This window comes from Furipterus horrens, unplaced genomic scaffold (assembly GCF_987537825.1).
Source record: "Furipterus horrens unplaced genomic scaffold, mFurHor1.1.pri manual_scaffold_7, whole genome shotgun sequence".
In the NCBI taxonomy this organism is placed as follows: Eukaryota; Metazoa; Chordata; class Mammalia; order Chiroptera; family Furipteridae; genus Furipterus; species Furipterus horrens.
This window is the reverse complement of record NW_028327177.1, coordinates 49,303,844-49,331,755: the sequence shown is the minus strand read 5'-3', so window position 1 is coordinate 49,331,755 and position 27,912 is coordinate 49,303,844. Positions and strand designations below refer to the sequence as shown.

Sequence of the window (27,912 nt, the reverse complement as noted above, 5' to 3'; positions counted from 1 at the left end):
GTTCTAAGTGTGGGCAGATGGTGGGTTGTTAATGATATCAGTTCTAAATATGAGGTCTGTGTGGAAGACGGACTAGTTTATGGAGAATCTCAAGTTTTCAAGAATAACTATGAGATTATTGTAACAAAGCACAATTTGACTCAAAAGCACACAGTTTGCCCAGAAATTCTAGCATGTTTCAATATGCTTAGCTCAGTTGATTGATTTTTTTTTTTTAGCCAAAACAATTTGCACTAAAAAAATATATATGTGCAGTTCAAAGGTCAGTTTTTTACTCATCAATAATGTTAGAATGTCTTTTAATTTTTTCTTTCTCTTTTCCTTTATTGTTGGATGGCACTTAGTACGAAGCCTTAAAAAAAATCATGGGAAAGGGCCACTGGACATAGCTCTTCTTCAGGTCCACACTTGTCTCAGCTACACTGTAGCTTATTTGGTTTCTTCCTGAATATGTCAGCAATCTATAATTGAAAACGAGGCTGATATTTTATTCTAAACATTTTGAGCAATATTATGGTCTTGAGATGCCTACCTAGCCTTTGATCTCAAGGTTTGCAACTCTGTGGCTGACTTAAAGCAAGTCTAGCCCTTTTCCAGGTCACTAGTTTTCTCAGTACTTGGGCCTACTATCGGTGCATATCATAACTTCTGTATCCTCTGATTTTTCCATGTGCTCTGTGGAGAAGCTAGGAAGCTATATCAGTGTCATCTGCTTTGACTTCTCTGTTAGATATTTCTAATTCTCCTGGATGGCCCATGTTGCCCTGGTCACTGTGCTGAATACTGGTATGCTCTAAGAAAAAAATTATAAATTTTCTAGGATATCCCCTCAGTTTATGACATTCTACCTAAAATATATGAATATTTCATTGCTTTTTATTTCTTTGTGATATCAAGAATCAAATGCAAGTGGTATTTGAATAAGGATATCCATTCTCTTTCCTAGACCATTTACCTCATGCCTCCTTTTCCCAGCACTAGATGGGATTTCCTTTGTTTTGTAGGGTAGAAACTTGCTCTATGCCATATATGCTATTACCTTTTCAATGTCTTTATCATGTAAATTCTATGGTGTCTAGTACTTCAGGCTTGGCTCTAGGTATATAAAGTCCAATTTTGGAATTTCTTTTGACAACTATTGTATCTCTGAAATAAAGCTTGGTACACCTTTCTTCTGATTTCTTACTTGGTATAGATTTATTAAAACCTTCTATTTGGAAGCTCAAAATTGAACAAAGATTTATTTATTCTATGCTATATTCTATTTATCCATGACACAGTGACCATTATTGATTCAGTAGGTGGGAAAGCCTGCTAACAATAAGCAGTAAAAATATATTGGTTTAATATGCCAAAAATATTATCCTTACTTCAGCTAGTGGTTGTAATAATTGAGACATGAGGTGGTAGGGCCCTGAAATTTGGAATCAACAGTTAAACTGAAGAGTTTGAGTCAAGTTTGATAAATATTTTTGTGGAATAGTAAGTAGATTTTAATGACTGATTGAATATTGGTGGTGAAAATAAAAAGAAAAACTCTTGCCAAAGTAGGGATAGAGGAGAACTTTTTAAACTTGATAAAGAACGCATACAAAAAAACCCCCCTTAATCTAATATTATAATTAACAGTGAGAAACTGTATGTTTTTCCCCTAAGTCCAGGAACTAGTCAAGGATATTGACTGTCACCAATCCTACTGAAAATTATATTAGAAGTCTTAATTAATGCGATATGACAAGAAAAGGAAACAAACTGTATTTATATTGGGAAGGAAGAAATAGAGCTATCTCTGTTTGCAAATGATATGATGATTTATGTAACAAATCCCAAAGAACCAAACCCTCCCTAGAACTAATAAGTGATTATAGCAAGCCTGTAGTATACAGGTTAATATACAAAAGTCAGTTGCTTTTTTGTTTACCACCAACCAACAATTGGAATTTGAAATTAAAATACAACATTACTTTAGTACAAAAAAAGAGAAATTCTTAAATATAAATATATACATGTTATTTTTGTGGAAGACTATAAAACTGATGGACGAAATCAAGAATATCTAAGTAAATGGACAAATATTCTATGTTCATCAATAGGAAGAAAGTGTTGGCAGTTCTTTCCAATTTGATCTATAGGTTCAATGCTATCTCAATAAAAATTTCAGCAAAGTATTTCATAGATATTGACAATGAAGTTTATATGGACAGGTGAAAGATCCAATGCAATACCAAAGAAGAACAAAGCTAGAAGACTGACACTACCCAACTTCAAGATTTATTATAAAGCTACAGTAATCAATACAGTGTCATATTGGCAAAAAAAAATAGAGCAGTACATGAGTTTATAGAAGCTTTATCCATAATTACCAAAGACTGGAAGCAACCAAGATGTCTGTCAATATGTGAATGGATAAATTGTAGGACAACTGTACAACAGAATATTATTTAGCAAAAAAGTACTATCAAGCCATGAAAAGACATTGAGAAAGTTTAAATGCATATTTCTAAGTGTAAAATATTAGTATGAAAATGTTACATATTATATGATTCCAATTAGACAACATTCTGGAGAATGTAAAAATAGAGACAGTAAAAAAATCAGTAGTTGCTAGGGATTTAATGTTAAACATTAGATGATCTTCTGGTTAGTAAAATTATTCTGTATGATAATATAATGGGGGATGTAATAAATACACTTGTCAAAACACAAAGAGTGGTACAGTATAATGAGTGAGCCTTAATATATGTACATGTTTTAAAAATTATATTTAAAAGTTGTTAAGATAAGAGTTCTTCAAAGTTCTTATCACAGGAAATAATTCTGTAACAGTGAATGGTGATAGATATTAAGCAGACTGACTTATTCTGGTGATCATTTTACATAATATACAAATATCAAATCATTGTGTTATACACCCAAAACTCATATAATATATGTCAGTTATAGCTCAATTAAAAAATAAAGTAAAGATAAATTAAAACTAAAAAGAATAATTTAAGAGATTTGGAATTCCAGGATGGAGAACAGACTATGACAGGATAATCTAACTATATTAATAATGTATGAAACAACCTCTGTGAAAGGGGTTGGGTAAAGGGTCCTGACCTAAGTATCTTTGGAAATGAAGGGGTCAGTAAAATTAAAACCCAAAAGGAACTGCACATGAAACTACACTCCAGTTGATAAAGTTGTTTCTCATGGGAGTATGGGTTAAAAATTCGAATACTACTATGAATGTTTGTTAATGGAACAATTATGTAAATAGTAGCAGATAGAGGGAGGTAAATTTCACACTGTTGGAATGAGAATTTATAGGTAAGCAATGGGTGAAACTTAGAATAATCCATGTGGTAATTAATTCATTAGAGTTGAAAACATCAGTATGAACTCATGTTTATCTTACTACAATGTGAATGGTTACATATAAAAATATTAGATCCAAGATGGTGGAGGAGTAAGTGGAAGCTACACTAACCTCCTTCCAGGACCAATCTGGAATTATAACTTAATTTTGGAGAAATCACTTGGAATAACCAACTGAACACTAGCTGGAGAGAAGTCTTATGACCACGGAGAGACAGAAAAGGCCACTTCATCACAATGAGATGGGTAGGAAGTACGGACACATAAAAGGACTGGCTGGGCTCAAATGGGTGGCAGCTAAAAGGACTTAGAAACAGCTCAGCAGCTGGGAATTCCTCCTGAGAAAGCCAGGGTCTAAATTCCCAATAGGGCTTCCCAGCCTACAGCAACAGAGCAGAAAGTAAAATAGCATCCAGCTGTGAAAAGCAAAAAGCTACAGGGTTTTTTTGCTGGCCTGAAAGAAACAGCTGGAGACAAAGAGTCTTGAACGGATCACGTAGAAAAATATTTTGGCACCCACTTATCCTGGCCTTGGGCGGTGGGCGGGGGGTAGCAGAGAGGACTGGAGAGAATTTGGGGTGGTGGCTTTAGGGGAAGGGCTGAGGGGGCAGCCAACTGAGTCCCAGTGCTGACACATTCCCCATACTGCAGGCAGACTATTCCCTTCTGGGTGGTGTCAGCCTGAGGGGAAGGGAAAGCCCCACCTGCAGGAATTAATCTGCCCCATCCTCAGTGCTTAAGTCTGATGGCTGATCACAGGTTGAGTAGATTAGCAACTAAAGGAGACAGACAAAGGTAGTCTCCAACAGCTGCCTAGGCCCAGAATGATACACAATCAGATGCCATGAGGGACATATCCAGGAAGTGCAGATCAATCTAAGAAGCAGCAACAAACAAGAAGAGTCATAAAAATGAAGAGACAGAGAAAACCCCCTTTGAAAAAAAAGAAGGAATCCCCAGAAAGAGTGCTAAATAAAATAGAGGTAAGCAAACTATCAGACATGGAATACAAAACATGGATTATAGGAAAGCTCAATGAGCTCAGCGAGCTAAAAAAAAAAAAAACAAAAAAAAAAACTGTAAAGATATCCAGGGAAACTACAAGGATTTTACTGAGAATTACACCAGCATGAAAAAGGACATAGAAGCTATCAACAAGAGCCAGGAGGAAATGAAGAATAAAATTTCTGAATTGAAGGACACAATAGAAGAAATTAAGAAGCAGGTTAGAGGAAGCAGAAAAGTAGATTGGAGAGCTGGAGGATAATGAAAAAAATATTCCCAGACAGTGGAATAAAATGAAAATGACTGAGAAAGACTGAAGAGGTTTTAAGAGACCTGCAGGATGTCATGAAATGTGATAATATCCATATCATAGGAACACCAGAAGGAGAAGAAGAAGAGCAAGGGATAGCAAACCCATTTGAAAAACTAATGACAGAAAACTTCCCTAACTTGATGAGAAAAAAATAATGCATGTCCAGGAAGCACAGAGGGTCCCAATGAAGATGAACCCCAACAGGTCCAATTCAAGGCACATCATAATTAAAATGGCAACATTGAAAGACAAAGAGAGAATCCTAAAAGCAGCAAGAGAGAAACAGCTAATAACATACATGTGAGCTGCAATAAGGCTAACATCAGATTTCTCAACAGAAACATTACAAGCCAGAAGGGAATGGCAAAAAAAAAAATATTCCAAGCAATGAAAAACAAAGGCCTACAACCAAGAATCCTCTACCCAGCAAGACTCTCATTCAAAATGGAAGGTGAAATAAGGAGTTTCCAAGACAAAGAAGGCTAAAAGAATACATCTCCACCAAACCAGCATTGCAAGAGATGCAAAAGTGTCTGCTTTAGGAAGATGAAGAAACAGAGAGGGACAGAGAGGAACAAAGGTACAAAGGGAAAGATGTCAATAAATAAGTACCTATTAATTAAAACCTTAAATGTAAATGAATTAAATGCACCAATTAAAAGACATAGGGTAGCTGAGTGGATTAGAAAGCATGTCCCATGTGTATGCTGTCTACAAGAGACCCACCTTAGAACAAACGATCTACACAGACTGAAAATGAAGAGATGGGAAAAGTATTTAAAGCAAGGAGACATGAAAAAAAGCTGGGGTAGTAATACTTACATCAGACAAAACAGATTTCATAGCAAAGGTCATAAATAGAAACAAAGGAGGACATTTCATAATACTTAAGGGAAAATTTCATCAAGAAGATATAACCATGGTAAACATATATGCACCCAATATAGGGGCATCAAAATATGTAAGGAAAATCATGAAGGACTTCAGGAAGGAAATAAACAGCAGCACACTCATAGTAGGACAAATTAACACCCATTGTCAACAATGGACAAATCTCTGAAGCAAAGAAACACCAAGAATATTGAGGCATTGAAAGTATAAAAAACTATATAAGGTATAGCTGGGGAGTTAACAACAACCAATGGAGAACATGGGTTTACACTCTAGATCAATGGACTTATTGATATATATAGCACTTTTCAACCCAAAGAAGCAAAATATACATTCTTTTCAAGTGCACATGGAACATTTTCAAAGATAAACCACATGGTAGAACACAAAACAAGCCTCAAAAAGTTCAAGAAAATTGAAATTATATCAAGCATTTTTTCATATCACAATGGCTTGAAACTGGAAATCAACCTCAAGGAAAAAACTCAAAAACATTCAAAATCATGGAGAATGAATAACATGCTGCTAAATAATGAATGAGTTAACAATGACATCAAGGAAGAAATCAAAAAAGTTTCTGGGAACAAATGATAATGAACACACAACAGCCCAAAACCTATGGCATACAGCGAAAGCAGTCTTGAGTGAAAAGCTCATAGCAATACAGGCCTACCTAAAAGGGATAGAAGAATCTCAAATAAAAAATATAACCCTACAGCTACAAAAACTAGAGGAAAAACAACAAACAAACAAAGTCCAGAGCGAGTAGAAGGAAGAAAATCATCAAGATTAGAGCAGAATTAAATGACATAGAGACTAAACAAACAATTCAAATAATCAATAAAAACAGGAGCTGGTTTATTGAAAAGATAAACAAAACTGACAAGCCTTTAACCAGGCTCATCAAGAAAAAAGAGAGAGGACTCAAATAAATAAAATCAGGAATGAAAGAGGAGAAATCACAACTGATACCAGAGATATAAAAAGGATTGTAAGAAATTACTACAAACAAGCGTAGCATAAGAAATTTGACAACCTAGATGAAATGGACAGATTTCTGGAAACATATAATCTTTCAAAACCGAATCAAGAACAAGCTAAAAGCCTGAGCAGACCGATAACCACTAATGAAATTAAAGCAGTAATAAAAAAACTCCTAGCACACAAAAGCCTGGACTGGATGGCTTTACAGGTGAATTTTACAAAACATATAGGAAAGATCATACACTATGGTCAAGTGGGATTCATCCCAGGGATGCAAGGATGGTTCAATATTCACAGATCAATAAATGTTATATACCACATAAACAAAATGAAAGACAAAAATCACATGATTATATCAATAGATGCTAAAAAAGCTTTTGATAAAGTACAACATCCATCATTTATGATGAAAACACTCAACAAAATAATAATAGAGGGAGCATACCTCAACATCATAAAGGCCATATATGAGAAACCTGAAGCCACCATCATACTCAATGGACAAAACTAAAAGCACTCCCCCTGAGGTCAGGAACAAGACAAGGATGTCCACTTTCTCCACTCCTATTCAACATAGTCTTGGAAGTCCTATCCACAGCAATCCGACAAAGAGAAATAAAAGGCATCCAAATTGGAAAAGAGGAAGTAAAATTATCATTATTTGCAGATGACATGATAGTGTACATAGAAAACCCTATAGACTCCACAAAAAAAAAACACAAAACTACTCAATATAATAAGTGAATTTGACAAAATATCAGGGTACCAAATAAATATACAGAAATCTAAGGCATTTCTGTACTCCAACAATAAAATATCAGAGATAGAAACTAGGGAACAACTCCCTTATACTATAACAGCAAGAAAAATAAGGTACCTAAGAATAAACGTAACCAAGGAGGTAAAAGAGCTGTATTCAGATAACTGCATAACACTGAAGGAAGAAATTAAGGAAGATGCAAATAAATGGAAGCATATATCACGTTCAGGGATGGGAAGAATCAAAATCATTAAAATATCCATGCTACCCAAAGTAATTTGTAGGTTTAATGCAATCCCTATTAAAATACCAATGACATATTTTACAGACCTAGAACAAATACTTCAAAAATTTATATGGAACCAAAAAAGGCCCCAAATAACCACAGCAATCTTGAGGAAGAACAGTACAGTAAGAGTAACCACAATATCTGATATCAAAGTGTACTACCAGGCCACGGTAATCAAAACAGTCTGGTTCTGGCATAAGAACAGACATATAGATCAATGGAATGAATAGAGAGCCCAGAAATAAACCCAGGTCTATATGGTCAACTAATATTTGACAAAGGGGAAAGGAAAATAAAATGGAGTGAAAAGAGCATCTTCAACAAATGGTGTTGGGAGAACTGGACAGGGACATGCAAAAAAAAAAAAAAAAATGAAACTAGACCACCAACTTACACCACACACCACAATAAACTCTAGATGGATCAAAGACTTAAATGTAAGCCATGACACCATAAAAGTCCTAGAGGAAAATATACCAGGAAAACTTTAGATATCCCCTGTAGCAACATTTTCACTGATATATCTCCTAAGGCAAGGGAAATAAAAGAAAGCATAAACAAATGGGACATCAAACTAAAGAGTTTCTGCTCAGCAAAAGAAAACATCAGCAAGATGAAAAGGGAACCTACCATATGGGAAAATATATTTGCCAATGATACGTCAGACAAGAGATTGATCTCTAAAATATATAAAGAACTTACACATCTCAAAACCAAGAAGACAGACATCCCAATTAAAAAATGGGCAAAGGACCTGAACAAACACTTCTCCAAGGAGGATACACAGAGGGTCTATAGGTATATGAAAGAATACTCAACATCATTAGCCATCAGAGAGATGCAAATAAAAACCACAATGAGATACCACTTTACACCAGTTAGAATGGCCATCCTCAACAAATCAACAAACAACAAATGCTGGCAAGGACATGGATAATGGGAACCCTACTGCACTGTTGGTGGGAATGCAGACTGGTGCAGCTCCTATGAAAAACAGTATGGAATTTCCTCAAGAAACTAAAAATAAAGTCTATTAAAAATAATAGTAAAAGGGAACTCCACAGCTACATACTTAAAGAACAGGAGAGAATTGAAAATAATTGATTTTCTGTTGATCATCATTAGAAAACTGAAAAGGGGTGCATAGCTGACTGGCTATATAATGAGTTTGTTCTTTCACAGAGGTATTAAATAGACCCTCAAGTAATTTCCTGAAGACAATTTGAGATCTGTTCATGTCACTATCAGTCTCTGATTCAAATTCTACATTGACTCCCATGGTCTAAGTTTTAGACCCTAAGATAAGGCCCGGACTACATATGATTTGACCTTTCTTACTCACATTCCTCTCTTTATTGTTCAGCAGCATCAAAAAGCTTGTTCATCCACACACCATGGTGCCTGTTGCCTCTCAGCTTTTGTTGATACAGTCCCTCTGCCTGAAATTTTTTACCTTCCATCCTAACCTCTCACTTTCCTCTATTTAGCTTAGTTTGTATTTAACACTCAACTTAGCTTTACCTTCTCCAAGAATTCTTCTTGATTCTCCTGATTTTAGTGCTTTGCTCCCCCCTCTTAAATCCAAGGAGTCTATCTCTAGCCAGTTGGTCTTTCATGCTATTATTATTATTTGTATATGTGGTTCTGTCCTCTACTTGTCTATGAACAATTCAATGCTGGAGTTTTATTTTATCCATAACAAGAACAGAGGATAGAATTTGCTTAATTTATATTAATATTATGAAGAGAGAAATAGACAACAGACACTTGGTTCTTACCTATATGAACTTCACATCTGAGGACAGAGATCAAAACAATTAGATTTTACAAATAATTATTTTTTACAAATAATATAAGTTGCTATTGGAAATTTTAATTCATTCTCACAAAATTTATTTTCTAGAACTCTTAATCTTTAAAGTTTTGTAAAGCCATAAAATGTGAGAAAAGTGAAATGTCTAGTATTAGATTATAAGTGACATAAAAAGAGAGAGGCTTCTAATTCTTTAATTTTTGTACACAGTCTTTGAGTAATTTATGTGAACTTTATTTACTGGTAGCAACTCAAGCCAGAAAATATGGACTAATGGAGAAAGTTGATCTATGTTTAAATGTAAATAAACTTATGGTAGGAATTTTTCTCTCTCCATCTTTACATTATTTTACAAAAAGGAACTTTCACATTTTACTGTTCTCTGTTTACCTATAGAGATGGGCAACACTGAAACAAAAGGCAGTATACACTTCACTCTCCTGAGTTGAAGTTTCCCTGTGATTCAGAGCCCTTTTGTTCAAGGTATACACCCTTGCCTCAGCCAATTACATAGTCTCTGTTTCTGGATCTTATGGAATAAGATGAAGTGCAAAAGGCAATTTGTGCAAATGTTTCTAGATTTTTCATGAGGTTTTGAAAATGAAGCTAAATTATATTCTTGTGAAGTGATTGGCTTTAAATTCTGTCTTCCAATGTTTGCTCAAATTTATGAAATCATATTATATTGATTGTAGGGTGCTGGAGATAATGACTGTCATTTTAAAATAAAGAAGAACTTGGAAATGCATCTATTAGCCTGGAATCTACAAAGAGCCCAGGATTTTTTGTTGGACTGCAGTCAGATCAACAGGAAAAACCATTTACTTATACCAAGAATGGAAATCTTTTCTTCTATTCACAAGTCATCAAATGTATGTTTACTCTGAATTACTTTGTCAAAAATTAAAGATAAAGAGAGAATCTTAAAAGCAGCAAGAGAGAAGAAGAGAATTGTGTACAAAAGGGTCCCAATTAGACTATCAGCTGATTTCTCAAAGGAGACTCTGCAGGCAAGAAGGGATTGGCAAGGAATATTCAAAGTAATGAGAAACAAAACCCTACATCCACGATTACTCTATCCAGCGAAGCTGTCATTCAGAATAGAAGGGCAGAGAAAGTGCTTCCAGGACAAAGTAAAACTGAAGTTCATCAGATCCAAACCACTGTTATATGAGATGTTAAAGGGACTTGCTTAGAAGAAGGAGCATCAAAACTATGAACATTAAAATGAAAACTCTATTACAACAACCAACAACGGAAGCTAGGGAATCGAAACAAAAGCAAACTGAGTAGGCAACGAGAGTGTGAAAAGAATTATAGGTATGGGGAACTTATTGGGGGGAAGTCAGTGGAGAGGGGAAAGGGGGGAAAGGGAGGGTGATGGTACAGAAATTAAGAAGCATAGTAGAAGGAAGTTACCCTGGCTGGTTTGGCTCAGTGGATTGAGCATCGGCCTGCGAGCTAAGTGTCGCTGGTTCGATCTTCCAGTCAGGGCACATCAGAGAAGGAAAACTCTGACTCCAAAAAACCTCCGCTGCCTTGCAGCATACCTCTTCAGGGGAAAGGCTAAGGGAGTAAACCCCGACAGAAAATCCGGAGCCGGAGTCCCTAAGGCGGTGTGACGTTGTAGTCAACACCGGCAACTCCTGCGGCGCACCTGAAGCCAAGCTGTATTGACTCCGTCTTTCCCTTGGACCCTTCAGCTGCGAAGAGAGGGGGGGTCTGCTGCATGGGCAACAGCAGACCCTCCATATCACCCTGCCCAGGCTCTGTAGCTTCAGCTTCACTGGAGAGGACACTCCAGCGTCATCGCAAGATGTCGATTCAACACGGGAGGAGACAGATACCGTGTCACTCCCGAGTCGGACTGCACAACCATTCTCGGCGGTGCAGATAGACTCTTAAGAAGCTACACCATCGTCTCTCGAGACGGACGGCTGCCGACGACTTTGTTGTTTTGCTTTGTGATGATTTTTGTACAGATAATTTCATCATATTTTTTCTCAGCAAATTTCTACTGTTAAGCTTTTCATGATTATTCAACAAGCAGTGTCAAAAACATAATAAAGACCACTTAGCCTCAAATTCTGATATTTAATGTTAAGTATGAAGTTTTTGTCACATCATGCTCCTTTATACTTTTTAAAATTGGGTGTGTGCATTTGTGTGTGTGTGTGCATGTGTGTGTGTGTGCTTGTATTTTGTTACTTAGGGATATCTCCATATTAGCTGAGGGGTATTGAGCTGTTAAAAAATTCTCTGCTTCATTGCTATTAATTTTTAATAATCACAGTAGAAAAGGAGATGGGAAAAGATGAACACAAATGGTATTTGAATTAAGAACAGGATTTGGAGAAAAAGTCAAATGATAGGACAGAAAACTGGTTTTTGTGTTTAAGTTCAGTGCCTCTAGCAAATTAAAGTAAGAATCTGAAGTCTTTCCTTAAACAACTTAAACTTAGAATGTATTTGCTTGAACACCAAGATTAATGAGGCAACTTTGTTGTGTTCTCAAATTATTACAAAATATAGTTTTCAGTTTAATTTTTTTCCTGATATAGTCCCACAGATTTGACTTAGTCAAAATCCGGAAGAATTTTTAGTAAGTTTGACTCTTATTTAACTCCTCTTTCTTATAAAGTCTGCCTATTATTTATATGTATACATTTATATAAAACCTGTAGGGTCTTTTATGTTTATATAAGGTATTATATATCAGGAGTGGGTAAAAGTAGGTTTACAGTTGTGAGTATGTGAAACAGAGTTCATTCTTGTATTATTATTTATCAATTATTGTATTAGTTACTTGTATTATGACTGTAAACCTACATTTGTCCACTCCTGTATATACACTGTGTATTTGTTTTATAAAATATTTTACAGAAGATTTTTAAAATAAAATAAAAAGAGGTTCATTTTAACATGATGGTATATCTGGTCCTATTCTTTGCGGTATCTACATCAATATTTTTTTAGCCTTTAGTTGCCATATTTAAAATTGTGCAAATTGTTGAGCAAGTACATCTTAACTTACTGTCATTCATACCACAACTCTCTCCACCCTCTGTTCTTCCATAGGCTGGCACAGAGTGGCACTCCTACTCAACACAATGGGTATGCCATCCATGTCTGGAGCTCCAGAGGAAAACAGATGACTTGAGAGAAAGCAGAAAGATACAGGGTGGAGTAGAAGGAAAAGCAGTGAGAAATAGCTAGCAGGGGACAGCCACTATGCAGGAAGAGCACGTGAAGAAAGGAAAGCTAATACAAAGAAAGGGGTAGTAAAGAAAATATGAGAAAAACAAATATGTAGTAATAATTAGAAAAGAAGGTGAGTAAAAGAAAAAATAATTCATAGTAATACATAAGAGAGATAACAAAAGGCTGTGTTTGTCAACAGAGGGTATTCGTCGTCGTCGGCAGCCGTCCATCTCGAGAGACGATGGTGTAGCTTCCTAAGAGTCTATCTGCATCGCCGAGAATGGCTGTGCAGTCCGACTCGGGAGTGACACGGTATCTGTCTCCTCCCGTGTTGAATCGACATCTTGCGATGATGCTGGAGTGTCCTCTCCAGTGAAGCTGAAGCTACAGAGCCTGGGCAGGGTGATATGGAGGGTCTGCTGTTGCCCATGCAGCAGACCCCCCCTCTCTTCGCAGCTGAAGGGTCCAAGGGAAAGACAGAGTCAATACAGCTTGGCTTCAGGTGCGCCGCAGGAGTTGCCGGTGTTGACTACAACGTCAAACCGCCTTAGGGACTCCGGCTCCGGATTTTCTGTCAGGGTTTACTCCCTTAGCCTTTCCCCTGAAGAGGTATGCCGCAAGGCAGCGGAGGTTTTTTGGAGTCAGAGTTTTCCTTCTCTGATATGCCCTGACTGGAAGATCGAACCAGCGACACTTAGCTCGCAGGCCGACGCTCAATCCACTGAGCCAAACCAGCCAGGGACAACAGAGGGTATTAGTACCGATAGAACAAGTAGGAACAGTCATTCTTTCTTACAGGTTCTACAATTTAGCTCCTTTGGCAGAGCATGGATGATTTGAGTTTTCTTCTCTACATATAATCTCTGTTAACATCAAAGAGCTTTGGTTTCTGTGTCTGTGTAACCAGGATGATAGTAACACCCATATTTACCCAATTGAGCTGCTAGGGATCAAGCAAGTGAAGTGCATGTGAAAGTTCTTGTTTCCATAATAGTAGTTAACATTCACAGGCAGTTATTTTGTGCCAGTCACTGAAAAGCACAGGTTACTTCATTTCATATGACTTTGAAAAGTGGATATACTATTTTATCTTTTGAGACTATACACTTATTATGTGATAACATTTTTGAAAAAAGAATTGAATATCTCCAGTTATTGTGAATTAACTTTAAAAGCTTAGAGCAAATAGGGCCAGGACTGATTTTATATTGATTAAGCTGGTTGATAGACATCTGTAAACTGTTTATATAATTTACCTCATTAATATTTTTATTATAAGAATACATGTAGTTGTGAAAAATTTTGAAAATTCACTCACATGATCTATCCAGAAATAAAAGCTATATTTTGAGGTATTTTTTTCATGATTTTTTAGAAGGTGTGTGTTGTATATATTTATTTATCTTTTTCTCTAAATATACCAAAAGTAAATTTTAAACAAAAAATGGGCTGCAGTCTTTTACATATAAAAACAATTTTCTAAGATTTACTTTAAAAAACAAATGATTTTCATCAATATATATAGTGTGGATTTGGCATTCATTGTCAATCCTGTGGGGAATTGCCTAGGTTTCTGTTTGTCCTGGCTGTAACAGAGCTTCCTCTTGTCCTGACTCTGGACTATCAGGTATCATGCTTAGATCTCAGAAGTTATCCTTATGACTAGAGGCAAATTCATTTGATTAACAAGCTCTCTTTATTTGGATTAACCTATGAGAATAATCATGGAATTTTGTGTTAAATTAACATTTATGAAAGTTCTAATGAATAGTCTACTTCAATACAGGTATTTCTTTTCACTTGAAAATAGTAAATAGGAGGATTCTTCAAACATACTGTAAAGATATAGACCTCTGTGCCATAAAGAATGCTTCTCCTTAGTAGTCCCAATTTATCCTTGAGGGATACATTCCAAGAGCCCCCAATGGATATCTAAACCCACAGTTAGTACTGAACACTATCTATACTATGTTTTTTCCTATACATACATATCTATGATAAAGTTTAATTTTTTAATTAGGCAGAGTAAAATATTAACAATAATAATATAAAATACAACAATTATAACATTGTACTGTAATAAAAGTTATGTGAATGTGGCATTAATAAGTAAAATAAGGATTACTTGATCACATGCACTGCAATGTTTGACCATTAATTCCATATGTGACTAACAGGCGGGTAGTACATGCAACACCATGGAAAATCTAGACAAAGGGATGAGTAATGCCCCAGGTGGGACAGAGAAGGATGGCCCAGGATTTCATCATGTTTTGAAGAATGACCCCAAATTTTAAAATATATTAATTGTTTATTTCTGAAATTTTTCATTTAATGTTTTTCAGCCACAGTTCTGGCCATGGGTAACTGAATCCATGGAAAGCAAAACTGAAGATTAGGGGGAACTACTGTATTCAAAAGGATTCTAGACTTAATATCTCTTGTCCCATACCTTCTCACTATCTTCAATTTGCAAAAATGACCACAGTCCTATTTTGCAGAGATGTGATATTTTTAGACCAATACATTATGTAAGGCTCATTATATATTTTGTCATTATTTGAAAATTCAAGAACATGGATAGAGTCTTAGGGTAAGATTTTCTCCCTCTTGTATTCAATAGGAAGAAGCAAGGAATAGAATTAAAGGCATAAAGCCCATTTTATCGGAGGTGGTTTAAATATTATAAAGAGAAACACCTGTTCACATGGTCTTCAGATGAGAATACTTGTAACATTAGAAGTTGGCTGATATTTTGTGTCCTTGGCTGACATTTTCAAGGTTTGGCCTGCCTTGAGGTACTGTAATGTGTTTTATGTGTTACCTGTTAATATTCTCAGAAATCTTGAAGATTGACATTGAAAGTCTGCAAAGTAGTTTTCTCCCTGCTGTTGTAGACATCCAAATTGGCCAAGAAGTTCTTCTTCTAGGGAACCTCACCACTAGTATCATAAATGTCTACATTTGTACAGAAATAGACTGTTCCAGGAGATGTTAACCCTAAAGATGCCATTTCTAAATAAATTAAGGCAACTTTCTGTTTTAATATGGGCAAAAATGCCTGAAACATTGCTATGGAAATTTTATTAGAGCATTGTAAGTCCTAGGAATTCTGAGGAAGGGTGTGGACCAGCATTTCTTCAGAATACAATTTCTAGTATTATTTTTTTCATTTAACTAGGTAAGAACCACCAAGTTAAAGAAATTCATATGTGTACCATCAGCTCTTCAGCTTCTATATCAAGTTTGTATTTCCCCCACCCACCTAGGACTGTAATGAAAGTACGCCTGCAGAATTGGTTGCTACAACTCCTCTAAAGGATTTATTTTAACTATAATTAATCATTAGGCTCTGCACACTTCAACAAAAGATAACACAAAGAATGGCTGCTATACAAAGTCTGCTGTTGTATTGAGGAGCACCAATGGAAATTGTTTTGTGCAGACATTTGTCGTTACTTTTATCCACATTTTTCCTTAATTTTCTAGGTAGTGCTTAATTTTCTGTCAGATCAGGAAAACAAAGATGTTGACAAAAATAGATGTAGAGAACAATAGTGTGAGAGAATAGAAAGTATATATATTGGCCTATGGCCCCTGGTTTCTGGCACAGAGCTTCTGATCTAGTCCCTGACACAGCTCTCCTAAACCCTTGTAGATTCCTATGTGATAAGAGCACTAGGATCTTCTTTTGTATTAAGGCAACTCAGGGAGCTGGTCGCCAGAAAGATCAAGTTACAATTAGAAACTTGGAATTTTCAACCCCACTCACCAACTTCAGAGAGGGGAAAGGGGCTGGAAATGGTGTTAATCATGCTTATGTGAGCAAGCCTCCATGAAATCCCAACAGTTTGAGATTTGGGGAGCTTTCAGGTTGGTGAGCATATCCACATACCATGAGAATGATGCACCCCAACTCCACAGAAGCTCCTGTGGTTAGGACCCTTCCAGAGCTCACCCTGTGTCCTTTATAACATCCTTGAATAACCTGGTAAATGTGTTTCCCTGAGTTCTGTAAGTGAATGGAACCCATGGAAAGGCATGTGGGAACCTTGGATTTATAGCATGTTAGTTGGAAGCACAGTTGACAAACTAGATTTGAGACTGGCATGTGAAGTGGGGACAGTCTTGCGGGACTGAGTCCTTAATCTATAGACTGATGCTATCTTCAGGTAGATGATGTTAGACTTAAGTTAGACTGGAGGACACCCCACCCACTGGTATTGCAAAATTGTTTGGTGTGGGGAAACTTCAACACATTTGGTGACTAGAAATGTTAGTAGTAAAGTGTTATATGTGAGAGCAGAGAAGACACACAGGAAGGAAGACTAGGTTTTTCTCATTCAGACACATAAAAATATCTTGGTAAAATGGACCTTGCCTTTGAGCTGCCAATTCCCTTACAAAGCTTTTGATTGTAGGGTATGTGAAATTCTTGAACCAGATGTTTAACAGATTACTTGGTTTACTTATTTCTTGTAACAGTGAAGAACAAGCCACAAAAATGGACTTTAGTAAGTTTGGAGAATATATATGGTATCAGTTGATAAAATATAACTCAATCCCCTTTGATGCTCAGTCTGATAACACTGACCTCATGATGACTAGCATGGAATTAAATGCTCCCCTGAGGCTCTTTCTGTTTACTAAGTTAGAAGTTACCTCACAGCATCTGTTGGGACTTCTCTGACTATAGAGTAATAAATAGTAACATTTGTACCCCCCAGAGGCAGCAAAGTGCCTGCTCAGAGTAGGTTGTTGAATGATTGAATGGTATAGCATAAAGTGAAAGAGTTCACATCAGGAATGTCTGGCTTTTATTTTCATATATAGTAGTATGTCCCTAATTAAATTAACTAACGTAACTGATGAGAATAACATTGCATTACAGTAAAAACTTTTCATCTAAATCTGTAAACCTTTAAAATTTTTAAGTATATTTTGAGTAAATAAATTGTGTGCAAATATGCATAAGTGTACGTTTGAGATGGGAAGAAGCTCACGACCTTTAGCTTTTCAAAGGGATCAATGACTTGGGAAGTGTTAAGGAACTCCTTGTGAAGAGTTGCAAAATGTTTATCTAAAAGTTTGTAGTACCCTAAATAATTTTATTACTTTCATAATCTTTTCTAACTAGGTTATCTATGTATAGTAATGTGAACTTGCTCTATACCAAAAAATAAATAAATAAATAAAATAAAATAAAGGTTCTCCTTGAAATTTGTGTAAGTTTTGAGCTGTTTGAATTTCAATACAGAGATGGAGCAATTTAACTACACAATTGTTTTTTTGTAAACAGCAATAAATTTTAGTGTTCTGGAAGACAGAGTTGAAATCGTCAGGCAACTTTAGCAATCAAGGAACTTGGATAAGGGACTAGATAGTGGTAGAAGGAGAAGAGTAAGGTTGCATTTCAAGAGACTCCTGTGAAGATCTTCCTATGGGGCAGGTACCTGTTCCCTCAAGCCTCCTTAGAAACACTCTCTATCCACTGCTTAGTCTGGCAAGACTCATGAGCACATGGAGGACCTTGCTTTGTCCTTTTAATGTCCTTCACATATGTAGTGATGCCCCCTCTTTTGTTTCGTCTGTAATTTCTCTCTTTTTTGTTTTTTCTTAGTTAACCTGACTAAAGTCTTATTAATTTTTTTAAATTTATTTTTTATTGTTCTATTTTAGTTGTCTTATTTTTTCCCCATTGCTATCCCCTGTTACACCCACACCCCCTCTCCCACAGTGAATTTCTTCCCTTGTGTTCATGTCCATTGGTCATTTATACTAGTTCCTTGACTAGAACATTCTTTTTCTTTACCCCTCTTCTCCACCACTCCCTCCCCTCTGGTCACTGTCAGTCTGTCCCTTGTTTCCATGCCTCTGGTTCTATTTTGCTTATTTTGTTCATATGGTATTTGTCTTTTGCTACCTGGCTTATTTCACTTAGCATAATACTCTCTAGTTCCATCCATGGTGTCACAAAATGTAGGAGTTCCTTCTTTCTTTCTTCTGCATAGTATTTCATTGTGTAAATGTACCAGATTTTTTGATCCACTCATTCACTGATGGGCATTTAGGCTGTTTCCAGCACTTGGCTATTGTAAATAGTGCTGCTATGAACATAGGGGTGTACAGGTTCTTTTAAATTGGTGTTTCAGAATTCTTTGTGTATAATCCCAGCGGTGGAATTGCTGGATCAAAAGGCAGTTCCATTTTTAGTTTTTTGAGGAAATTCCATACTGTTTTCCACAATGTCTGCACCAGGCTGCATTCCCACCAACAGTGCACTAGGGTTCTCTTTTCTCCACCTCCTCATCAGCACTTATTGTTTGATAATTTATTAGTGATGCCATTCTGACTGATGTGAGGTGCTATCTCATTGTGGTTTTATTTGTATCTCTCTGATGGCTAGTGATGTTGAGCAACATCTCATATACCTATGGGCCCTCTGTATGTCCTCCATGAAAAAGAGTCTGTTCTGGTCCTTAGCCCATTTTTAATTGGATTGTCTTCCTGGTATTGAGTCATATGAGTTCTTTATATATTTTGGGGATCAAATCCTTGTCTGATGTATCACTGGCAAATATATTTTCCCATATGGTTGGTTCCCTTTTCATTTTGCTGATGTTTTCTTTAGCTGAGCAAAAACTTTTTAGTTTGATGTAGTCCATTTGTTTATTCTTTCCTTTATTTCCCTTGCCTTAGGAGATATATCAGTGAAAATATTGCTAAGAGGGATATCTGAAATTTTCCTGCCTATGTTTTTCTCTAGGATTTTTATGGTGTCACAGCTTACATTTAAGTCTTTGATCCATCTTGACTTTATTCTTGTGTATGGTGTAAGTTGGTAGTCTACTTTCATTTTTTGCATGTCCCTGTCCAGTTCTCCCAACACCATTTGTTGGAGAGGGTCTTTTCACTCCATTTTAAGTTCCTTCCCCCTTTGTCAAATATTAGTTGACCATATAGACCTGGGTTTATTTCTGGGCTCTCTATTCTTTTCTATTGATCTATATTGAGGCGGAGGTGCCTCCAAAACTCTAGGCTCAGTTGGAAACTGCTCTGTTGGGCAGAGGTTTCATGACCACAGTGGAACAAATCTATCCAGGACACTATATTATGTCTCGGGGGAACGAAGGTGGCTGCTCTCTCTAGGGGAGAAGAGCAATCAGATCTCTGTCCCTCATGCCTTTTTTTGAGGAGGGTACACATTGGAGATACAAGGTTAAAATTCATGAATCATCAATAGCTTTTAGGCATTTGGATTACAGTTGACAATAACAGATTACATGTACCAGTAAAGAGGGGACAGTGACCAGTCTGTGTTAGGGTCTATCAAACATCTTGACATCACACTGGCATTAGGTGCAAGGTTTCATACATTCCTTGCTAGAGATTGTTTATGTTACATTAAAAGATAAGAAAAGCAGAGCAAGTTCTAAAGCATAATAAGAATTTTTAAAATCCAATTCCCACGGAAACCCTCTGAGTAGCTTTTGGTTATGTCTTTCATGCAGCCTTATGTTGAGACTTAAAGACAAGCACAGCAGGAGTGCCGGTGGCAGGTCATGCTCAGGCTGGGGCTACAATTCCCTAAACCACAAGGAGCAGTTCCATACACTATATGTCTATTGATTTCATTGATCTTTTCAAAGAACCAGATTTTGATTTTATTGATTTTTTCTATTTGTTTTATATTTTCAACTTCATTAGTTTCTGCTCTGATTCAGCATGGTGTATCTTTTACAACTTAAATATAATTGATAGAGTCCTGTAAGACAAGCAATACCTCTCATTTTTTCCTCTAATCATTTTGGGCAAATCACTTAACTTCTCTGTGACTTGGTTTCTTTATCTATAATTTGGTTAGGCTTTAGTTTAACTAATTAATTGCATATTGAAAAAATTATAGTAAAAATCATTTTACCTCACTACCATTTAGATGTGCTAGTTTGCTTGTGCAGCAAAACCTCTTCATTCTACTGTTCATGAGTTTACATTTACAATAAGTACTTTGAACCTTATATCAATATATAGGAGAAAGTCTGGAGAGATCTGACTTCATTTGCTTATAGGATCAGTTATTATACAGAGTTCAGGGAGAAGGTTCTCACTGGATTATCTGGTTATGTGGATGATTTGGAAGTTTGTTCTTTCCATTGTTCCAGATAATGAATGAGCCCACCTTTATAATTCCATTTAATGAGACCACACTGTGTAGGTATTATTTAAAGAACTCTGGATCAAGATAACTTGTGACTTTCCATTAATTTCAATGTACTGCTACTTTTTTTATAACATCTATGTAACAGTAAATATATCCAAGTTTTATAAGTATCATAACAGAAACTTAAATTATGCACAATAATGATGCATAATAATTCTCTTGGCCTAATTCTAGCCCAGTTTTATGGTATCAGCCATCTTCTGTGTACAAACCATGAGGCTTGGAGTATTAGTAGCCTGAAAAACTGTAGGACTAAAGATATGGTTCAAATGTTACATTTTCATTACAACTAGAGGAATTTCTTTCAGGTTCAGGCCTTATGGAAGTTTTTATTAAAATAGATTTGGAAAATTTATTTATGCTTCACCTAGTCTGCTAAGATTATTCAAGTTTCAAAATATAAATAAAATATTGTCACATACTGAATTTATCAGATCCCAAATATGTGTAGTATGATCTTATTTAGAAAAAAATATGACAAAAATTTGATTTATATAATAAAATAAACTTTATGTATTTAAAATATACATGCCATAATAATATAACATATTATCATTGTGTAAGTTTTAGCTGTTTTACTTTTTATTTTTTTATTTTATTTTATTTTATTTTTTAATGTGTTTTATTGATTATAATGTTACATTTGTCCCAATTTCCCTTCCCTCTTCTCCCCTCCACCCGGTGGCCCCCCTCCCTCCAGTTGTCCCCCCCTTTTAGACCATGTCCATTAGTTGTGCATATAGTTCTTCTCAACCTCTCTCTGTCTATTCCATTCCCTCCTACCATGATCCTTAATTCCTATATCATCTCCCTCCCTCTCCCCCTTCCCCCTCCCTGCTGACCTCCCCCCAATATGCTCCCCATACCTATAGTTCTCTTTCCACTCTCGTCGCCTGTTTAGTTTGCCTTTGTTTCAATTCCCTAGCTTCTGTTGTTGTTTCTTGTGATGCAGTTTTCATTTTAGATTTCATAGTTTTGATCCTCCTTTTTCTAAACCAGTCCCTTTAACATCTCATATAACAGTGGTTTGGATCTAATAAACTCTTTCAGTTTTGTTTTGTCCTGGAAACACTTTCTCTGTTCTTCTATTCTGAATGACATTTTCGCTGGATAGAGTATTCGTGGTTGTAGGTTTTTGCTTTTCATTCCTTTGAATATTTCTTGCCAGTCCCTTCTTGCCTGCAGGGTCTCCCTTGAGAAGTCAGCTGATAGTCTAATTGGGACCCCTTTGTACATGATTCTTTTCTTCTCTCTTGCTACCTTTAAGATTCTCTCTTTATCTTTAACTTTTGACATTTTGATTATAATGTGTCTTGGAGTGGTTCTCCCTGTGTCCAGTTTTTTTGGAACTCTCTGTGCTTCCTGGACCTGTAAGTCTATTTCCTTCCCCAAGTTTGGGAAGTTCTGCTTTATTATATTTTCACTTAATTTTTCAATTTCTAGTTCATCTTCTTAGCCCTCTGGCAAACCAATGATTCTTATGTTGGGCCTTTTATAGCTGTCCCAGAGGTTTCTGATCCTCTCATCATTTTCCTTGCTTCCCGTTTTTTTCTCTCTGCACTGGTTGATTGTTTGTTCCTTCTCTGTGTTCTGGTTTGTTGATTTGAACTCTGGATTTTATTTCCTCACCATCTGTCTCATATGTGATTTTGTTCCTTTCAGTATGAGTGTTTTTCAATTCTTTCTCATCTTTTTCCAGATGTTTTGTTAATTCTGTAAGCCACCTGATAACAATGGCCCTGAACTGAGCCTCTGACAGGTTTCTTATTTGTTCATCTGTCAGATTCTTCATCTGTTTCCTGGTGAGCTGGGCCACCGGGATTTCTATAGTTGTCTGCCTCATTTTGACAGATGCGTTTTGTTTTCTTGGGCCGGCTATAGGGGGCAGTGCCTGTGTACTCGTCACGACCCAGCGACCGGCGCCTATCCGCAACCTATTTCGCAGCCCTGTGGCGCTTTGTGTGGGGGCGGGGGTCCAAGATGGATTCACACAGTTATTCCACTAGGAGACCGGGATCCATCCTCCCGCCCTCTGGGCCTCACTGTTCAAGGCGATGTGGTGGCTGCTTTCCTCATCATTGGGGTTGCAAGCTGCCGGGGTTCGGCTGCAGCCGGGATTGTTCTCCCTGCTGCTGGGATTGTTCTCCCTGCCGCTGTCCCTGGTGCCACCGCAAACAGCTCCGCCCCCTTTTGCTCTTCCTACCTGCCCAAAGGGCGCCGCTGGTTTATAACTTCATACGTTGGGCTTCCGTGTAGTTTTATTTTCTGGAATTTCTAGTTATCTTTTGTTTTGAAGTAGTTGTATTCCTCTCTAGTTGTAGAGGGAGACCGAGCGTGTCTGTCTAAGCCTCCATCTTGGCCCTGTTTTACTTTTTAAATAGCTGATGTTGAATAAAACAAAAATGTATGCTCATTTGCTTTGTAGAGTTATAGCCTTTCTGTCTGGAGGTTCTTTATATTACTAAACTTTTGGTTATAATGAGACTGTCTGAAGTGAATAAAATAATTATTCAATTCCAGGTATATGTGTCATACATATTTCTTTAAAAAGTATGTCTTATTGATTATGTTGTTACAGTAGTTCCAATTTTCCCCCCTTTGCTCCGCCCTGCCCAGTACCACCCCTCCTTCCAGCAATCCCACCCCCATTAATTTATGTCCATGGATCATGCATATAAGTTCTTTGGCTTCACCCTTTCCCATATTATTCTTAACTTTCTCCTTTCTATTTTGTACCAACCAATAATGCTTCTTAATCTCTGCACCATTTCTGTATTTGCCCCCTTTTCCCCCTCAGTTGATAAGCCTCCAAATGATCCCCATACCTATGCTTCTGCTCCCATTCTTGTTTGCTTAGTTGGATTTTGTTTTTAATTTTTAGATTCAGTTGTTAGTTGTGAGTTTTTTGTCATTTTAGTGTTCATAGTTTTATCTTTTTCTTAAGTAAGGCCCTTTGAAATTTCATATAATAATTACTTGGTGATGATGAACTCTTTTAACTTTATGTTGTCTGGGAAGCGCTTCTTCTGCCCTTCCTTTCTAAATGATAGTTCTGCTGGATCGAGTAATCTTAGTTGTAAGTCCTTGCTTTTCATGTCATTGAATATTTCTTGCCAGTCCCTTATTGCCTGCAAAGAACCTTTTGAGAAATGAGTTGATAGTCTTATAGGCATCTCTTTGTAGGCAACTCTCCACTTCTCTGTTGCTGCTTTTAGGATTCTCTCTTTATCTTTCACCTTTGGCATTTTAATCATGATGTATCTTGGTGTGGTCCCCTCTGGGTTCAGCTTGCCTGGGACTCTCCATGCTTCCTGGTCTTGTATGTCTATTTCCTTCGCAAAATTTGGGAAGTTTTCCTCCATTATTTTTTCACGTAAGTTTTCAATTTCTTGCTTTTCTTCTTCTCCTTCTGGCACCCCAATGGTTTGGATGTTGGCACGTTTAAAGTTGTCCCAGAGGTTCCCAAGCCTCTCCTCATTTTTTAAAGTTCTTGTTTCCTCATTCTGTACTGGTTGACTGTTTTTTCTTCCTTATGTTCCAAGAAGTCATTGATTTGAACCCAAGTTTTCTTCCCTTCATCATTGGTTTTGTGTGGATTTTTCTTCGTTTTACTTATCATAGTCTTCACTTCTTCTCTTATGTGTTTGCCATAATCAAGAATACTGTCAAACCTGTGAGCATCTTTATCACCAGTGTTTTGAATTCTGCATCTGTTAGGTTATCTCCTCATCTGTTAGTTTGGCTATCTTTTTGTCACTTAGTTCTTCCACTGGAACCTTAATCTGTTTTCTCTTTTGGCCATACTTTTCTGTCTCCTTATCTTGACAGGCTCCTGTGTTTGTTTGCCTCTGTGTCTTACACCTGTTACATTTAAGGGGCTGAGCTTTGAGGTATTCGTCAGTAAAGTTTGACAATGTTGTGGTGCTGTATGTGGGAGAGGGGTCTGAGAGGGAACAATGCTGCTTGCCCAGCACTTGCCCATTTTCCAGGCATTTCTCCCTCTTCTGTATGGGACTGGATCTCTTCTAGTTGTTGTCCTGGCCATCGTTTCCAGAATGGGTTGGTCTGTGGATGTTCTAGGACCATGGGGGCACTTTAAACAAGTGGACTCTGCTAAGAGATCAGCAGGTTCTGCCTCCACCCCAACCACCACTGATTTGCACAGTCAGAAGCAATGAGGCTTGATTTCCCCTGGTGCTGGGAGCATGAGTTGTGAGGTCTGGTGAGAAGCTGGGAATGCTCCCCAGGTGTCCCTCCTGACTTTTTAAAATGTGTAACTGTGCTTTCCACTGGCCTGCTGCTGCCGCCGCTGCTGCCGCCACTACTGCCACCACCACACTGCATCCTCTCTGCCCTGGCTCCACCCCACCTACCTGTCTGGATGAGTATTTCTTCTTTATATCTTTGTTGGACTTCCATGTAGCTTGATTTTCTGAAACTTCTGGTTGTTTCTAGTTTGGAGGTAGTTGTATTCCTTCTTAGTTGGGAAGGAAGACACAGCTAGTCTGTATGCCTCCATCTTGGCCAGACCATACTTTTTGATAGTATTTTCAGCTAGAAAATTCTGGTTGTTTCACTTTCACCCCACATTTTATTTTATGTTGTCATTGATAACTTTTACATTTATTTTTAAATTATAAAAGTGAGAAATTAAAAATACAATGCTAAGACTTATTCCAGTTCAGAGTAGGTTGTGAATCCTTTGAAGGTCCATTTGGTATTTGGATTTTGGACCTCCACCTGTGCCCAACCAGGCCCACATGCAGTGTGGGCAGCCTATTGTACAGGACAGACATATTCTGAATGATCTTTCCCAGAAATGGCTTCTGGGCCCTGAATTTTTACTATTAAAGAAACTACTGTATTAAAAAAAAATATTGACATTGTTTTGAGGATGAGGTAGAATCTTGAGAAGTCAGTGCCAGAATGTAAAGAGATGAGAGATGCTATTCTCATTTTACAGTCTTCTTAGGCTGACCTTGTTGTGCAACCCTTTAAATGCTTATTTCTGATTTCTGGACTGGAACATTAATTGTTTTCTCCTCTGTGCTCCCTAGGTACTCTCTCTATGTGTCTGTCATAGCACTCATCAATATGTACCATTATTTACACGATCTCCCTATGGGCTCTAAACTCCATTAATGTCAAAAGCATGTCTTACTCATTAACTTATTTTTATGCTTATGCCAGTGACTGGAATAATTTGTCTTGTCTTAGTAAATACTGAATGCCTACATTAGTATTAAATAATGTAGACCCTTAATTATGAATCTCTTAATTGAATCATAATAAAATGTGCCCTAAATTATACTTTTTCCCCTGCTTTCCAAGAGCTGTTTACCCGTAGCATACATATTTCTAGTTATCTGATCTTTCTTTTAATATTTTAAAGTTTCTTTACTAGAATCAGTCTCTGGTGTCTAAGCATTGCATTGTAAATAAACCATATGGAAAAAAACCTGTGTTTAAAGAGGTTGGTTTTTAAAAGCTTATTATTGTCCAAAACTGTATCTTACAGGTCTTCAAGGATATACATGACAATACATGACAATCAGGTCCGGGCAGTTCTTCAAACACCAGTGTTATAATACTCTGTGCCATCACTCCATGAGATTAAGTTTTGTTAATCCCTGTTAGCTATACCTTTGAGGCTGTTATTCCTTCTCATGATAACATATATTATATTCACCTTAAATTATTTACTGCAATTATGGTATCAATAAATAGTTGCTATTATTTATTATTATGTAGAATCAGACATCTGTATAAATTTTTTTTGCTGATGAGTCCTCTGACAATCATAGTATGAATTACTGCTATTTTAAAATGGCTGTACTATGACTGATCCCTAAGAATAAAACACAAACAACTTAAATTTGAAATCCTAAATACAAATAGCACTCATGAGCATATATTATAAAATTGGAGTTATTATTCAGCTAGGTTGGAGATACCTATTCTGGAACAAGACACCAAAAACAATTTGCTTTTAAATAAAAGGCAGAAAAATAGTTAATGTTTTTTTCATTTATAGGTACAGGTTTATTTCTTTCATTCTCATATTTTAGTAAAGTCACAGGAAGTATTGTTTAAATGACGCTTTAGTCAGTTTTTCCTTTTGATGACAACAAAGAACCAGATTATCAAAGGGGTTCCTGTTTAGAATCTATAAGAAAAATATCTTGAATAAGTCATTGGATTTATACTGTGGCAGTGAATAAATCTTACAGGAATACCATTTATGCTTAGCCTGCTGCTAAGAATAAAAGGTTCTTTTCTGGTACTATGTAATATAGAGTAAAAGGATTTGACTAGGAGTTGAAATGGAGATAATAGCAAAACTTGAACTTGCATAGAGGAACATATGGAATATTTTCTGAGAAGAAACAAGTGATTTTGAGAGGATGGCATCTTTTTAAATTATAATTTCAGTTGGCAGAAAAAACCCAATGGGTATGTCTGCAACACCCAACCAAGAGGAGGAAAAGATCCAGGAGCCAAAAAAACCAGCAAGAAGTACCACCGGAATCTGAAACCAGAGGTTCCTTGCTTTCATCAATGGCAAGTAGGCAACAGTTTGTTTTTTTTTCCTTCTTCTTCTTCTTTTGGTTTGTTAGTCTGCACTGATTCTCTGTGGATAACCTCAAGAAGAATGCCAAATTACTTTTATGATATAGGTTACATTATACCACATGAACATGCTTTTAAGCTGTTGTCTTGTGGTTTTCTTTTTTTTGCTTTGGTTTTATGTTGAAAAACAAATATATTAGGAAATGTGTTTATTTTTTTACTTTGAATTCAATGTTTCCTCCTAAAAAATGACTTGAAAATAAGGTAGCATTTTCCCATATAGTTTGTTCCCTTTACATGTTGCTGATGTTTCTTTTGCTGAGCAGAAACTCTAGTTTGATGTAATCTCATTTGTTTATGCTTTCCTTTATTTCCCTTGCCTTAGGAGATATATCAGTGAAAATATTGCTGCATGGGATATCTGAACTTTTCATGCCTATGCTTTCCTCTAGGAATTTTATGGTGTTACAGCTCACATTTAAGTCCTTTATCCATCTTGAGTTTA

The 27,912-nt window shown here is 36.6% G+C and overlaps 1 pseudogene; it reads left to right on the top strand.

The window, feature by feature from the left end:
- The window catches only part of LOC150004421 (uncharacterized), a 177,688-nt pseudogene that overhangs the window by 125,535 nt on the left and 24,241 nt on the right, over positions 1–27,912 (top strand).